The 17,711-nt window shown below is 43.1% G+C and overlaps 1 protein-coding gene and 1 long non-coding RNA gene across 2 annotated transcripts in view; one reads left to right on the top strand and one right to left on the bottom strand.

Moving 5' to 3' along the window:
- The window catches only part of LOC134739192 (uncharacterized), a 158,507-nt gene extending 155,121 nt beyond the window's left edge, over positions 1 to 3,386 (top strand). Inside the window, exon 4 of the long non-coding RNA XR_010125772.1 lies at positions 3,104 to 3,386. This is a non-coding gene — a long non-coding RNA (uncharacterized LOC134739192). The remainder of the gene's footprint in view (positions 1 to 3,103) is intronic.
- The window catches only part of CLSTN2 (calsyntenin 2), a 639,444-nt gene that overhangs the window by 56,527 nt on the left and 565,206 nt on the right, over positions 1 to 17,711 (bottom strand). The window lies entirely within an intron of this gene.

Here is a 17,711-nt window from a genome sequence, read left to right as displayed (position 1 = left end):
GAACAGAGTAGACTGTTTACCAAATTTTTGGACCATATTTGTCCTCTTGCTATGTACCTATGGCTATCTCAGGGAACAAAAAAATCCTAGATGACACATGCTGTGAAATTCACTCAATTCATTCACACATATGTCCAGGTACTTCCCAGGCATTGGGGATGTGACAGTGAACACAACAGACTGTAGCCAGCCCCTTTCCACTTTCCAGCAAATGCCAGTCTCTCTCTTGCCCCACCATTCTTCCTACCCCCATTTCAAAGCTTCCCTCCCTCTGCTGACATATTTCTTCCTGCTTCTTATTTTGAGCATGAGGACTCCTCTTACCTGTGAGCCCCCACTCAAAAAAAAAAAAAAAAAAAATGGGGCAAAAAAGCAAAACCCTCTCTTAAGCCTGCCAGGCTTTCTTCCTCCTCCCAGGTTTTTGCTTGCAGGACATGCCACAAAATTAATCTAGGGATATTTTCCTCATGAATTTCCTGAACCAGCTGCTGTCTGTCAGGGCCCTGGGCACAGATTCAGAGCTGCAGAGGCACGGCCTGCCTGTTGTGTGTTGTAAGTGCCCGTGTACAGAGTGAGTTTAATATTTGAGCAGGCCAGGAAGCACGTGTCTTAAATTTGGCAATTAGGAAAGGGAATATTTCTCCTCATGTGTTCCCTCTCTGAACACAATAAACTGCACAAAGACTAAGCAGGTTGCTTGCCTCCAAATAGGAACTGTGTTCAAAGAGAGTCATTTTAGGATGGGGTTGAGGTCTCATCCTATGGGTTCTAACCCCTCCTGCAAAAGGAGCTTCTCGAGGTAAGTATAAGGGATATGATAGCCATTCAACAATTAGTATGTATTGGCAGATCAACTGACTGACTGAATGAATGAACAAATGATTGCATTAAGAGCTAGCGACCCTGGAAATGATTCTTGTAGAAAAGGAGAACACAAGGGTCCAGCTTGGAAACTGGGAGTGTGTTCCTGGGGATAAGGCCGTGTCTGTGCCAAATCCTTGGAATTCTAGCAAACTCAGCAGTGCCGTCTGTCCAAGAAAAAGAGTTGAGAAGTCCCTGGCAGACACAGAGGGTTTTGGACAGAAGATGAGGGCCCCATGGGGAGAAGGAAGGAGGGTACAAGTCATCAGATATGAGTGAGTCCCCATAAGACTCTAGCTAGGGAGGGGCTAATGCATGTTGCACAGGTCTCCTCACCAGTCTCTGGCTTCCATGCACATTCTGGGGATAGGAGCACCTATTTGGATTTCCACTGAAAGGTAGTGGCTTTGAAGTGAGTTGGCTCAGGGGAAATTTCAGCTCTATCCACTTACTTGGGATTGGAACTTGGGGCAAGTTTCTTAAACTTGCTGAGTGTAGTTTCTTCATCTATAAGATGGGTAGAAAATCTATCTTGCAGGAAGAATTGATTATTTATTAAATAGGTATTTATTGGTATGAGGTCACACACTATGTTAGGTGCTGAATATAGAAAGTGAGTAAAAACAGACATAGCTCTTTCCCTTAGGTGACAGACAGAAAATTAAACACTCACGTAAATAAATGTAACATTATGTCTATAAGACATCCTATGAGTAGAGGTACAAGGTGTCATACAAGCCCATAATAGAGGAATTTTACCTAGTTTTGGAGATCAGAAAGTGATGGTGAAGGAAAGGACGAGGACGAATTGTCAGAGCATTCAAGGCAGACAGAACAAGCAAAGGCAGCACCCTGTGGCACAGAAGCGAGGGGTGGGTTTGTGATATAGGGGTAGAGGACAGGTGCCTTCTCCTACCCCTGCTCCTGTCAGCACACTGGTGGGTCTACCTCACCCCAAACCATGGGGATGCCCATTCCAACCTTGGAGGAAGGCTATACATAGCACAGTTCCATGTTGAGGCTGTGGAACCCAACCCCTCAGGTTCAAATTCTGATTTGATCACGTCCTGACTGCATGATCTTAGGAGAGTTACATTTCCTGTCTGTGCCTCAAACAGAAATGATAACAATAGTAACTACCTTGAAGGGTTGTGATGATTGAGTTAATACATGTAAAACACTTAGAACAGTGGCTTACCTTGTAAGTGCTAAAAGGAGTAGGCGTTACTCCTGACATTCCTTCCTTAACTCATGCCCCTCAGTTATAATACTTACATGGTTCTTGGCATGAGCCCTCTTCCCTCCCTCTGCCCAGTCCAGGAAGAGGCTCAACCCCCGATGTTCCTCATCACCCCATCTGGACCAGTGTGACTGCACCAGCCTGTACCATTCTCTGTCCATCCTGGTCCCTCACATACTCAAGACACACATGTAATTTTACATTTTCCAGTAGCCATATTAGAAAAGTAAAAAGAAACAGGTGAATTTAATACTGTACTTTAGTCCAATATAGCCATTTGTCATTTCAACATGTAATTAATATTAAAAATTAGTACATTTTACATTCTGTTTTTGTACTCTTTCCAATCCATCATGATTTTACCCTAGCAGCACACCTCAATTTGGACTAGCCACATTTCAAGGGCTTGACAGTCACACGTGACTAATGGCTCTCCTATGGGTTATAGCCCAGCTCTTGACTCCTTGATCCACAAGGATAAGAACCACATCCACTTCCACATCTCCAGGTATGAGGTAGGTGCACAACAAATGTTGGTCACAAATGAGAGCGTGGAGGGGGAGTGGATGGATGAATGGTGGTCATGTTCTGCAGAGCCCCACCTGTCCTTGCAGGTTCTTACTCTGTTACTGGGCACAGAGCCTTTTAGCCGCCAGGGGATCAAATCCTGGGTACCTAGTGCTAAATTACCATCCCAAAGAGAAGGTGAGGGGAGGGCTTGAAGGACCCTGGGGGTCCAGGGCAGCATCATAAGGAGGGGAGTGTGAAGAAAGAGAGGCAGGGGAAGACTCATGCTGTGTAAAGGAGAAAAAGAAATGATCCTAGAGCACTCAGGCAACGAGAAGAATGGGCAGAAGGAGGGAGGCATCTCCTGACATGGCTTTCCCTGCTTCTTAAGGACTTGCCAGGGGAAGCAAAGATTAATGGGAGGAATGAGAGAGAGAATACTTTCATGCAAAATGTTTCTTTCCATGCTTAATTTCTCCTTTCATTCTTTCCTAGGCAGATAAATAGCAGAGAGTGATTACACATAACTTCTCACCATGGATTCCGGCATTTGTGGGCAGCTGCCGAACAGTAGGTGGGAGGATCTCCCAGATTATGAGGCCAGTTTTTCTGTGGCTCAGAGTGCGCCAGTGACTTGCTCAAGATAAAACAGCCTGTTAGTGCAGGGATGGAGCCCAGAAATCCTGTTTCCTGTCCTCAGGAGTGTATGTTCAAAAGAAGTTCTTGGCAAAGGTGAGAATAAATCATAGGCTCTTTGAAGAGGACTCCAGTGTATTAAACAAATAGGTTGCTGAGATGCAGTTAACTACCCAGTAATGTATTTGAAGAAAATTAATTTTTCATTCTGCCACTCAGAATATCGAGGCTGGCCGTCTATAAACACAGCCTGTCTCTAGGAGAACAGAGGTGGAATCCTCCTTGCAAGTTTAAAAAAATAAAAGAGTAATCTCAGTGGATATCTTAAGAGAAACATAATTATAATTTAGTTGACATATCTCATATCTCAGTGATGGTAAATAAGCCTTCCCTAAATAATTCAAATAATAAACGTTGCTCCTTTGGAGAAGTGAATTGATCTTGAATGGAATTGGGTAAGTGTTTCCACATATAAAAAAACAGCACGTGCTGGTGAGAAAGGAGGTCCCACATCTCAGAGCTCACTGGGGACTGCCTCAGCTACTGGCTCGGTAAACCAGCAGCTCTATGGTAACGGGACTCTCCTTCAACCACATGGCTGCCTGTGTGTGTATCTGATTGCTCTGTGAGGGAGTGGCAGAGAAGAACAGTGTGCATTTATAACGGAGCCCCAGTACAGACCTTTCACCACATGGGCTTCCCAGACCAATCTTGTTCTGGTGGAGTTCAGGGCCACTGAATGAAATTAAAGGCCATCAGTGGGGTCATGCCATGAACATCACATCATTGCTCTAGAAAAGACAAAAACATTCCAGCCACATCTGGACCACCTGCTCCCCTTGCACAATGATTTCTGCAGAAAGGCCAATTTGCATTTCACAGGGGCCTCAAGAGAAGGCTTGTCAACAGGTTGTCTCAGCTTGGAATTCCACAGCAAAAAAAAAGATACTTTCTTTGAACTATGAGTCAGTCTGTTAAGTTTGGGAGAATTTGTAGAAATATTTAAAGAACAGTTGCAGTTTTAAATCCATTAGGATATCTAAGATCTTAAGCACAGGCTGTTATGGATATTTGCCAAGTGGAATTTTCACTTGAGTTTTGGTCTCATATAAAGCTCTGGAAACTGATTGAAATCCAGTAATACTCTTTCCCCTCCCAAAAAAAAAAAATCAAAACAAATGCCACAAACACAAAAGCATTCTTCCTGCCACCTTTCTCTGGCTCTGGAGAGAAGGTGAAATAGTCCTTATACTTTCATGCTAGGTTCTGATTAATCACTCAGGATAGACTTTGTGAGGCGAAGCATGTGCTAGTTCCAAGCTTTGGTGTGACTGTGGATGTAAGAAAATGTGAATATAAATGGCCTTCCATGTTTACTGAGATCAGTGTCGCTCATTCTTCCTGACGACTTCCATGCAACCTGCACTGTTCAGGAACTAGATTATACAGTCTTAGAACAAGACTGGGAAGGCCTCAGAGTCCAGGACTCTGTTTTGGTCTTCTCTTGTTTCCCACTATGGCTCTCAAATACAGGGCTAGGGGCATAAAAATGCTCAGAGTGTTCACTGCATTTGATGCCATTACTCACTATGACAGAAAAAGCAGTGGCCAGAATAGTGGAGCACCACCTTTTTTTTTTGGCATGAGAAAAATATTCCTTGAATCATATATAATATTAGTAATTTGTAAGATGTTATATGTGTTCAGAAAGTGCTATTTTTACAAGGAGGACCCCTTGTTAATGACAATAAAGGCTCTCATGAAAGGGTCCATAAACCTCATTCATTCATTCATCTGTTAACTAAATATGCATGGAGCCTGCCATTGTATCAGGTGCCCTGCTCCACACAGAGAAAGCTAAGAGCTGGAGCCTCAGAACTGCCTGGCAAAGCCCTGTAGGCTCCCTCTCTAGTGATCTGGCAGAAGTGGATGAGGTGCTCAGACTGAAGAATATTTCAGAGGGCATTGATTCTTATGCCTGAGATTCTAAGGGATTTTGTGGCTTTATCTGCTAAGGGGAGGGCAGTTTTGAGAAGAGAAAGGGGAGGCTGAAGATGGCAGGCTCTCAAAGGTCCTCATCACCTGTAACTGTCTTTCCTGCAGTTCTTCCTAACATGCCCCCTTGTAAGCGGACCCCACCACTATGCCACATACTGTGGGTCCTAGGTCCTCGTGTGAGGGTAAACTTCTACTTATAAACCAGGGGCTATAGCCGAATCAAGAAAAATTCTTTTTTCTTCTATCTTCAACTCTTGGATAATAATTTTGTTCCTTTTAAGAAATTTTCTTAAAAAGTTGAATTTCTAACAACATCCTGGAGAGCTGGCACATTAAGACCATTCCTATTGTGTTGTCAGGAAAATGGCCCCCATATAGGTTCATGTCCTCATCTCTGAAACCTGTGAATATGTTACAGTCATGCATCGCTTAGCAACAAGCGTCCTTCAGTTATTTCATCGTTGTCGAACATCATAGAGGGCACTCACACAAACCTAGACAGCATAGCCCACTACACACCTAGGCTCTATGGTACAGCCTATTGCTCCTAGGCTATGGACCTGTACAGGATGTTACTGTACCAAATACTGTAGGCAGAGGTAACATGGTGGTAAGTATGTGTTTATTTAGATACAAGTAAATATAAAAAATGTAAAATGGTGATACAGTATTATAATCTCATGGGATTGCCTTCCTATATGCAGTCTATCATTAACTGAAATGTCGTTATGTGGCACATGACTGTACTTAAACAGCAAAAGGGACTTCTCAGAAGTGATTAAATGAAGAATCTTGAGATGGGGAGAGTATCCTGGACCATCTAGGTGGGTCCAATGCCACACAAAGGTCCTCACAATTAAAGAGGGAGGCAGGAGAGCCAGACGTGATGTGATGATGGAAGAAGAGGTTGAATAATGCAGCGGCTGACCTTAAAGATGAAAGGGGCTCTAAGCCATGGCGCGTGGGTAGCCTCTGTAAACTGTAAGGTAGAAAGAAACAGAAGCTCCTCTAGAGCCTCCAGAAGGAGCACAGCCTTCCCAATACTTTGACTGATTTTAGCCCCAGAGACCCATTTCAGACATCTGACCTCCAAGATTGTAAGATAATAAACTTACGTTGAAGTCATTACATATGTGGTACATTGTATGGTTGCAATAGGAAACCAACACACTCATCTTTCTCAACACACAATCCTTGCTTCTCTACACAAACTGATTTCCTCAATGTTCCCCTTTTATATTAGACTTTGTGTACGCCACTTCTGCTCTGCTGTCTCATCTTCTTCTACTTCTCCTGACCAATCAGCTTTCTAAGGCCAGCTCCACACTCTGCTGCACCCCATCCCCTGCCCTGAAATTCTTCATAGATGCCAGGCACAATGTGCTCTGATTTCTGATTCTCTCAGTATTTTGAAGAGTGTTTATCAATATGTGTAATTCATGATTACTTTAGACAAACAAAAAGCTAATCTTCCAAAAGGTGTTTAAAAGTGCTGGGCTGACCACACACAGGATAACCAAAGACCACCTCTGCTTGGTGGCTTCTGCATGCCTAAGCCTCCCCAAGCTGTTTAATAAGGGCTCAGTTCCTGATTGCCTTCACAGTGAACTGTGGGGTACAGGGGTCAGCAGCGGCCGTCTGTCCACCCTGTGTGCAAACAGGCCTGCATCCTTCACTGCTCAGCCCCACAAGGCTGTGTTCATTTGCTACAATTCGCTCCATTTAGAGGTGTAGAATTAGTTGACTTTCAGGTCAGACAGTGCTGAGCCTGAAAGATGATGTGCTCTTCTGAGTCTCTGAAACATCTGCCTGGGGAAAGGCCCACTTGGGAGAAGGTTTCCTTTTTATTATTTTACCCTTCACCCACCACCACCATAAGCACAGCCTGCTTTCATACATTTTGTGCCATACCCTGGGATAAGATCTTTGCATTGCCTATTCTCCCAATAATTCTTGGAGGTATTACTATTATTTTCTGCATTTTACAAATAGACTGAAGCTCAGAGAGGTGGAATAACATGTCCAAGGTCACACAATGAGTTTGTGTCTACAGCCTTGCTGTTTGAACTGTGGGCCATGAACCAGCAGCACAGGCATCCCTTGGGAGCTGGTTAGAAATGTAGAATCATAGACCCCACCCCAGGCCTTCTGAATCTGAATCTTAACAAGATCTCCAGGCAATTAACATGCACATTAAAGTTTGAGAAGTTCTGCTCTAAGCCACTAAGCAGTACTATCACTCAAGAAAGAAAAAGAAAAACAATCATTTATTGGATGTGAATTTAGACAGAGTGTCTGTGTAAGGATTCTTGTGGGTCAAATGGAACTAGACACTGTGGGAGTGGGGAGGGCCTTGGGAGACACAACTCAACTCTTACCAGCTGTGGCTCAGTTATATAATCTGATGAGAAAACCTGCTTTCTATGGTTATAAATTTTGCTAGAAAAAATTCATATAACTGACTCTGGAAAGCATGGAGCTCCCATTAACCCACTGTGGAGCCCTTACAGAGTTTGTCTGGGAGAGGAGCTGAGGCCTTCTGAAGGATTTCATTTAATACCTAAGGACGCAAGGGTGTCCCTCCTTTCTGCATCTAGCCTTCAGGCTAGGCAGGAGAAAGCTAGTTTGCAGGAGGACTGGTATGAGGAGGTTATCCTTGTGTGGTGGCCATTGAAGCCAACAGCCTCCAAAGAGCATTAGAGTGACCAGGGCTGCTTTTGCAAACATCCGAACTGAATCTTTTTTAATCCCTTAGCCTAATGAGGAAGCAATGGAATTTCAGGAACTTAATTATCGGCAAGCTAGAAAGTAGGCAGGAGAGAGAGAAAGAGAACAAGAGCAAGGTGGGTGGAGGGAGAGAGAGTGACTGATTTGGGAATGAGGTAACTTGGGCAGCATGTGTGTTAAGTGAAGGGCTGGCTCTCTCAACAGCAAGATTCACTCCATTAAACAGTGTCAGGGGTTCCTTCTCTTCACCCGAACACTCAACTAGAAGTGAGAGGAACAAGACTGGTACTCAATCATAATGATTTAAATTATTTAAACCTGTTAATTGAGGTATTATTTATTTATTTATACTCACTTCATTTCTCAGATTTAGGGTTAATTTGTATTAATAGATTCTTAATAGCCATGGTTAATGGCAACAGCACTAATCATTTTCCATTAATAAAATAATACTTTATTATTTTCGAAGTACCCCCACAATATTCCATTTTCTCCTCAGTCTCCCTGGGAGGATGAGTGGGTATAATATGCATTCTACAGATGAAAAAAGTAAGGCCAGAAGAAGTACAATGATTTCATCAGAGGCGGCTTATGAGGTTGGGGGACTGGGACCAGAGCCCAGCTTTCCTGAACTCTAGGAGGTACTTCTTCCTTGGCTGGCTTTTCCAGCCAACTGAGCGAACACGAAAACCAAACCAACAATGAAAACACAACACTAATCAAACACAGGCAAAAAATAGACAGGTCCAACACTCCTCTGATTCAGAAACATCCCAATTTCTTGTCCTTTAGTATAATCCTTGTTTTACATTCATGACTGTAGAATCCTGCTTGAATGGTTTACTTTGGTTCCATGATGGTATTGCTCATATCAGAAAGTTTGTCCTTCCCTCGCAGATATTCTGAGTGCATTCCTAATTTTGAAGTAAGTCTTTCTTTCTGGGTCCTATATGTTACCCAGATATTCTCTGGGTCTTTGAACAATTGCCAATAAGGCTGCTTTTTGGACCAGCCTCTGACAGTCAAGTAGAAGAAATGCCTGAGTGTTATATCGAGTGGACAAAAGAAAAGATACTTGTTTCCAGACTCCTCAAGGCTTACAAGCTGACTCTGAATTTCTGAAACCCCACTTGGGAGCCCTGAGCTCCCCATGAATTTCCCTAATTTCCAATCTTTCCTACTTCTCAATGAGAACTTTTTTTTTTTTTGAGACGGAGTCTCACTCTGTCACCCAAGGTGGAGTGCAGTGGCATGATCTCGGCTCACTGCAATCTCTGCCTCCCGGGTTCACGCCATTCTCCCGCCTCAGCCTCCCGAGTAGCTGGGACTACAGGCTCCCGCCACCATGCCCGGCTAATTTTTTTTTTGTATTTTTTTAGTAGAGACGGGGTTTCACCGTGTTAGCCAGGATGGTCTCGATCTTCTGACATCGTGATCCACCCGCCTCGGCCTCCCAAGTTGCTGGGATTACAGGCGTGAGCCACCGTGCCCAGCCAGAACCTTTGCATTTTTATAGGGTTATTAGATACCTGTACCCCATGCATAACAAGAGGCAGAACTTCAGGTACCAGGGCAGGGCAATCAATCAGAGATGCTCAGTGAGAAGTATTTGAGGATAGGGTGATTTTTACCACTCCCTGCCTACACCATAGGCAATTCTGTCAGTGAGCAGAGCTGTCCTGCATAAAGAGCAGCCTCACTATCTCCAAATGCTCCCGCTGCATCCCAGGCCATTGGGCAGCTCAGCACCCAGTGGGCCTTTGTTTCTTAGGTTACAATTCTCAGCCCGGAAAAAGAAAAGAATGCCCAAGCCAAAGGCATCCTCCCATGTCCTTGGCTGACCATTTAATTATAAGGTCCAATCAAAGTAATTACACATTGGGGTCCTTGAAGACAGTAGGTAATTAAAGTCTGCCTTGCTGCTGAATTCCAGAAAGGTAGATTATTTTTATTACAGTCAGTAGATGGGGCTGTGACTCATGCAGTTGAAAAGGCAAACCTTGAGACCAAGGGAGTCAAGAGAAAGAGAAGCGTCTTCAGATGACAAACTCTGTAAGGGCTCCATAGTGGGTTAGTGGAAGCTCCCTGCTTTTCAGAGTCAGGTATATGAATTATTTCTAGCAAAATTTATAACCATAGAAAGTAGGTTTTCTCATCAGATTATATAACTGAGCCACAGCTGGTAATAGTTGAGTTGTGTGAAGATTAAACAAGGCAAACAAGCCAGTGCGCTGTTGGGCATATAGTAAATGCTCAATAAATGGTTATTATTTTGATATAATGATTGTTAATTATTTGGTTTAGTGAAAAAAAAAAAAACATTCAAGTGCTCACAATGCCAGACAGAGTGCTCAGTGCTGGGGATTCCAAAGGCATGCTGTCTTTGTACAATCTTGGATTTCCAATGACAATAGTAACCAAGGCTGAGAGGAAATCCTTCAGGAGACAAAATCTTTACACTTGGCCTGAGACATTCCATTCAAGGGTACCTTTTTGTGGTAAAGAGGTGGTGACAACAGCTAGTGGTTGTGACAAGACATCCTCAGGTACCCACTTTAGCCACTCTGGGTCACTCCAGGGGATAAAAGAGAAGTGGTGCCTTGAGGATACAACTTTCATTAAAGAGAGTGAATTAGCACAAAACAAATAATTGTTTAATTTTATTTGTACCTTGACCCATCAAAAACTGAATATGGCTTGTGAGAATAAAATCAATACAAAATTTCTTTTAAAAAGAAATAGTAGTCATGGGAGGGAAACTGGATGTGTCATACATGTCTCTGGGCTCCCTCTGAGCTGGGCACCATCTGGGGCAGGAAAGGTGAGGGCATAGCCACTTGGCACTGGCTGCCTTCATGGCAAATACTCTGTGTGGTTCACCCAGCTGCTGCCCAGGGATGGCCTTCCCAAAGGTGCAACCCAACAGCACCTCACTCCATTAGGGGGGGCTCCCTGATTGTCCCTGAAGAGTGGCAGAATTCATGCCCCTGCCACTCAGATATGCAGGGGAATGAATGTTCCTGGAAAAAATCTTGGGCTGATTGGAGACCAGCGCCAGTGGATAAACTCTTCTCTCTTTCTCTTCTCACACAAGACACAATAGTTAATTATTTTTAGTTAATAATTGCTTTGGATTATTAGAAAATATCTTGGGGGAGAGTCCAAGATGGCCAATTAGAAACAGCTGCAGTCCATGTCGCATAGAGAATGAAAACAGCAAGTGAATTCAGCACCTTCAACCGAAATATCCAGGTTCTCACATTGGGACTGAATAGGTGGAAGACTCGACCAATGGAGAAGGAAGAAAAGCAGGGTGGGGCGACAGCCCACCCTGGAGTGGTGCAGAGCCAAAGGAACCCCCAACGCCAGCCAAGGGAAGCTGTGAGTGATTGTATGACCCCTCCCGGAAAAACAGGCTTCTTCCATAGATGTTTGCAACCTGCAGATCAGGAGATTCCCTCATGAGTCCATGCCATCAGGGTCTTGGGTCTGATACACAGAACTGTGTGGAGTCTTGGCAGAGCAGTCACTCAGGCTCACTCAGACACCCAGGAGTTTTATAGACTCTGGCCCCAGGAATCCTAGCAAGGTGGGAGATCCATCCGTACACTCCCCTAGAAAGCAGGCTGAATCCAGGGAGCTAAGAAGTGTCGTTCTGTGGACCCCACTTCCATGGCACCTCACAAGTTAGGACCCACTGGCTTGGAATTCCAGCCAGCAGGGGCAACAGGCTGGAGAATGCCTGAGATGAATGAGCTCCTGAGGTGGGGGCAGCCGCCATCTCCGCGGTGAAGTTGACTCAGCCATTCTAGCCTGCTGGCTTCGGGGAGTCCAGGTGGTTCGGTCAAGAAGGAATCCCCCATAGCACAGCACAGAGGCTGTGCCAGATTGTGGCCAGATAGCTTTTTCAAGTGGGACCCCAATCCGTCCCTCCTGACTGGGCGGGGCCTCCCTGCAAGAATATCAGCAACTCCAGGCACGGTTATATGGATAAAACTCTGATCCCTCCCTGGGATGGAGCCCCTGGTGGAAGGGGTGGCCAATGTGTCTGCAGTTCAGTCAACTCAGCTTTTCCAGCCTGCTGGCTCTGGAGAGTCCAAGCAATCTGCACGAGGAAGGCTTACCCCCAACACTGCACACCTGCTCTACCAAAAAGCACCCAGACTGCTGCTTTTTTTCTTTTCTTTTTTTTGGAGACGGAGTCTCGCTCTGTCACCCAAGCTAGAGTGTAATCGTGCAATCTCGGCTTACTGTAATCTCCGCCTCCCAGGTTCAAGTGATTCTGCTGCCTCAGCCTCCTGAGTAGCTGGGATTACAGGTGCATGCCACCACGTCCGGCTACTTTTTGTATTTTTAGTAGAGACAGGGTTTCACCATGTTTGCCAGGCTAGTCTCAAACTCCTGACCTGGTGATCCACCTGCCTTGGCCTCCGAAAGTGCTAGGATTACAGGTGTGAGCCACCGTGCCTGGCTAGACTGCTTGTTTAAGTAGGTCCATGATCCTGTCCTTCCTGACTGGGTGAGACCTCCCAACAGGGGTCTCCAGACACCCCCTACAGGAGCATCCAGGCCAACAACAGGTCAGTACCCACCCTGCGCCTTTGATAAAATTCAACATCCCTTCATGTTAAAAACTGTCAATAAACTAGATATTGAAGGAACATACTAAAAATACTAAGAGCCATCTATGACAAACACACAGCCAATATCATACTGAATGGGTAAAAGCTGGACGCATTCCCCTTGAAAACTGGCACAAGACAAGGATGCCCTCTCTCATCACTTCTATTCAATGTTGTATTGGAAGTTTGGCCCAGGAAATCAGGCAAGAGAAAGAAATGAAAGGTATTCAAATAGAAAGAGAAGAAGTCAAATTATCTTTGCTTGCAGATGACATGATCCTATATCTAGAAAATCCCAGCATCTTAGCCCAAAAGCTTCTTAAGCTGATAAGCAACTTCAGCAAAGTCTCAGGATACAAAATCAATGTGCAAAAATCACTAGCATTCCTATACACCAAGAACAGACAAGCAGAGAGCCAAATCATTAAGGAACTCCCATTCACAATTGCTACGAAGAGAATAAAATACCTAAGAATACAGCTAACAAGGGAAGTGAAAGACTTCTTCAAGGAAAACTACAAACCACTGTTCAAGAAAGTCAGAGAGGACACAAGCAAATGGAGAAACATTCCATGATCATGAATAGGAAGAATCAATGTTGTGAAAATGGTCACACTGCCCAAAGTAATTTATAGATTCAATGCTATTCCCATTAAACTACCATTGACATTCTTCATGGAATTTGAAGAAAGTACTTTAAAATTCATATGGAGCCAAAAAAGAGCTTGAATAGCCAAGACGATCCTAAGAAAAAAGAATAAAGCTGGAGGCATCATGCTACCTGACTTCAAACTATACTACAAGGGTACAGTAACCAAAACAGCATGGTACTGGTACAAAAACAGACACATAGACCAATGGAACAGAATAAATAACTTAGAAATAAGATCATACACCTACAACCATCTGATCTTTGACAAATCTCGCAAAAATAAGCAATGGGGAAAGGATTCCCTATTTAACAAATGGTGTTGGAAGAACTGGCTAGTCATATGCAAAAAATTGAAACTGGACCCCTTCCTTAAACCTTTATATAAAAATTAACTCAAGATAGATTAAATACTCAAATATAAAACCCAAAACTATGAAAACTCTAGAAGAAAACCTAGGCAATAACATTCAGGACATAGTCATAGGCAAAGATTTCATGACAAAAACACCAAAAACAATTGCAACAAAAGCAAAAATTGACAAATGGGATCTAATTAAACTAAAGAGCTTCTGCACAGTAAAAGAAACTATCATCAGAGTGAACAGACAACCTATAGAATGGGAGAACATTTTTGCAATCTATCCATCTGACAAGGGTCTAATACCCAGAGCCTACAAGAAACTTAAACAAATGTACAAGGAAAAAAAAAACATTAAAAAGTGGGCAAAGGACATCAAGAGATACTTCTCAAAAGAAGACATTCTTGCAGCCAACAAACATATTTACAGAAAGCTCAACATCACTGATTGATCATTAGAGAAATGCAAGTCAAAACCACAATGAGATACCATCTCATGCCAGTCAGAATGGCTAAAAATAAAAAGTCCAGAAACACCAGATGCTGATGAGTTTACAGAGAAAAACGAGCACTTTTATACAGTTGGTGGGAGTGTAATTTAGTTCAACCATTGAGGAAGACAGTGTGGCAATTCTGAAAAAATCTAGAGGCAGAAATACAATTTGACCCAGCAATCTCATTACTAGGTATATATCCAAAGGAATATAAATCATTCTATTATAAAGATATATGCACATGTATGTTTGTTGCAGCACTATTCACAATAGCAAAGACATGGAATCAATCCAAATGTCCATCAATGATAGACTGGATAAACAAAATGTGGTACATATACACCATGGAATACTCTGTAGCCATAAAAAGGAGTGAGAGCATGTCCTTTGCAGGGATATGAATGGAGCTAAAAGCCGTTATCTTTAGCAAACTAACATAGGAACTGGAAACAAAACGTGCATGTTCTCACTTATAAGTCAGAGCTGAATGACGAGAACACATCAACACATGAGGGGGCACAACACACACTGGGGCCTGTTGGGGATGAGGTAGGGGAAGAGAGAGCATCAGGAAGAATATCTAACGGATGCTGGGCTTAATACCTAGGTGATGGGATGATCTGTGCAGCAAAGCACCATGGCACACATTTACCTATGTAACAAGCCTGCATATCCTGCACATATACCCCAGAAGTTAAAAGTTGAAGGTCAAAAATGAAAACAAACAAAAAATAATTGCTTTGGAAGAGCAATCAGCTGAACTTGATCAGAAGAGGTATCTGGCTTGATAACCTACCCTTTCGTTTACCTCCCTCATTCTCTGTCTCATTCTCTTACCTCTCACAGTCTTCTCCCTGGGCTTGTACTCTTTATTGTGAAGGAGAAGGTCATAAACTTTTGCACTGGGCTTTGCTTTTTGGGAACGCAGACTAAGAGGGAATGTTAAGATGAACCCTTGAAGGAGGTGTATATGCTTTGCGCCCTGAACGTATGATGACAGAGTTTATATTCTTTAGCAGAGGGTCACACAATTGGTTCTAAGCTTTGTAGCAGCCAATGCAAAAGGAAACTTGATGTAATATTGTCTTATTATGTCCATAAAATTAAAAGTTATCTGTTGTTAAAGAAAAACAGACTTTTTTCTTGTATGGAGTCCAGATAGAAATCCTTCTGTGGGTTTTCAAAAGAAGACATTCTGTGATGTGGACAGCTCTGTCCTCAACATCACCCTTTATTAATCTAATAATGAATTTGGGGAATTGGTTCTAATAACACCTTTCAACGTGGTCTAAAAGGTTGGCATCAAGATACACCCTAGTAAGAGTAGGATTTTAGAGAGACCAGTTAAAGAGCTGTATGGCTAAGATAAGCCATTTCAATTCTCATAGGTCTCCCATCTATGACATGGAATAATGATTCCTCTTCACAGACTGCTGTGACGAATAAGAGTAAATATAGGCAAAGCTCGTAGAGCAGATCCTGGCACAGAGAGGCTTAGGTGATGTTTGTGCCTTTGACCCTCTCCTTCCCCCTTCTGTTATATTATGACCTGGTTATGTTGTCCAGCCCCTGACATGATAGGACAGGAGCTTTGCCGAGTATTTCTTGGTGACTGCCCACAGAACCTGGTTCGTGCCTAGTATAAGGTAGGTATACACAGTAGGTGCTACTCAGAAATATTTGGCTGAAGAAGCGAACTTGTCACATTGCCCTTAGGTTGCATGACTAATGCTACAGTGATAAGAACAGCACGACTGAGATTCCAAACAGACCCTATGGTGCGTGTAAATGATTCTTGACCATCCTAAATAATAACACAGATTTAATTAAAAACACTTTCAAGACGTCCTTTCAAAGCCTTGCCCCCACCCTCTGTTGCTTTATCAGGCTCTCAATTTGCTGACTTGAGTGTGATTTTTGCTGAAACCTCTAAATGGCAAATCACATTTTCATCTCAAAGTGTCTGAGATGAAGTCATGTGAGAGAATGGAATAATTAAAGGCCAAAAAGGTAAACCCAGCCAAGAATGCGATGGGAAAACATGAGCAAGGCAATAATGTTCCCAGACTTTTTTCCTTTGCTGATTAAACCAAAGGTCTTGGTTGTCAATTAGAACCTTGTTCTCCTGAAGTATTAATCTATGTCTGAAGTGAAAAAAATAAAAACCTCCATGGTTGATTGTAACAATTCCAACTGCTGGTGAGTGTCCTTGGCAGACAACCCTGATAAGTAGGGTTTGTCAGACTCTTCCGTGTAATATTCCTTTATATGGTGGGAATCCCCTGTCTCCTGCAGGGGCAGTTTGTCTGCAAATTCTGGAGCTCTTCTCATCCTGGTTCATTTCCATCCATCCATCCATCCATCCATCCATCCATCCATCCATCCATCCAGGCAGCCAGCATATACTTACAGAGCCCCTACTATGAGTCAGACACAGCTCTAGTTCTGGGGGATATAGTAGGAAATAATACAAAGTTCCTACTCTTATAGAGAGATACTATATATTTACATAAACATATTTATATAGAATGTAAACCAAGGTTACCCATCTTGATGTTCATTCATCCAAATTTCCTTGAGCAAAGTTCAAAAGGCTTAGCTTTCCTGGTTGTAAGGTGAGTGACTGTGTATTCCTGACAGGGTAAGAGACACCTTGGATTTAGTCCTGTATTTCAAGCGTCCAGCATAAAATCCAGAACACAGTACACACTCAGAGAAAGTGTGTTCAATGACAGCAATCTACTATCCTCATGGACATGGATAATGTCTTATTGCTGCTGCTACTTCTTTGCTCCAGAATAGGTTTTAGTTCTTTCAGTTAGCATTTTCTGAGACCTGTTTATTTCTCAAAGATTATACATGTCTTTTAGTAAACACATGTATTTTTCGGCTGGGTAGGCGACTAGGAATGGAACTACTGGGTCCACTTTAGCAGATATTGCCAAATAGTTTTCTAAAGAGGCTGTACCAATTTATACTCCCACAGCAATATACAAAACTCCCAGTTGCTCTGCATTCTTGCCAAATCCTGGTATCATCTCTTTTGAAATTTATTTTTTTTAAGCCATTATGGTGGGTGCTTGGTATAGCTCACTGTGGATTTAAACTTTGCATTTCCCCAACATATAATGAAGTTGAGCACCTTTTCATGTGTTTATTGGCCATTTGGATAACTTGTTTCCTAAAGGGCTTTTTCGGGTCTTTTGAAGGTCCAGGGTCTTTGTCTTCTTTGTTCACTGTTGGATTTGCAGGCTCCACAGAAATGCCTGCCAGGTAGGAGTCTCTCAAAGGAAGTATTTGTTAAATAAATGAACAAATTCACATACCTCTTTTGTCACTTTCTTAATATTTTTATTTAAACTAGCTTACTTTTACTTAAGTATTTGAGACAGAGTCTCACTCCAGTTGCCCAGGCTGGAGTGCAGTGGTGCGATTTCGGCTCACTGCAGCCTCTACCTCCTGAGCTCAGGTGATTCTCCCACCTCAGCCTCCCGAGTAGCTGGGATTGTAGATGTGTAGCACCATGTCTGGCTAATTTTTTGGATTCTTATTAGAGAGCGGTTTCGCCACATTGCCCAGGCTGATCTCCAACATCTGGACTCAAACAATCTGCCCG

Source organism: Pongo pygmaeus, chromosome 2 (assembly GCF_028885625.2).
Source record: "Pongo pygmaeus isolate AG05252 chromosome 2, NHGRI_mPonPyg2-v2.0_pri, whole genome shotgun sequence".
NCBI lineage: Eukaryota > Metazoa > Chordata > Mammalia > Primates > Hominidae > Pongo > Pongo pygmaeus.
Note: the sequence above shows the minus strand (reverse complement) of the source record. Positions and strands in the feature narration are given on the sequence as shown.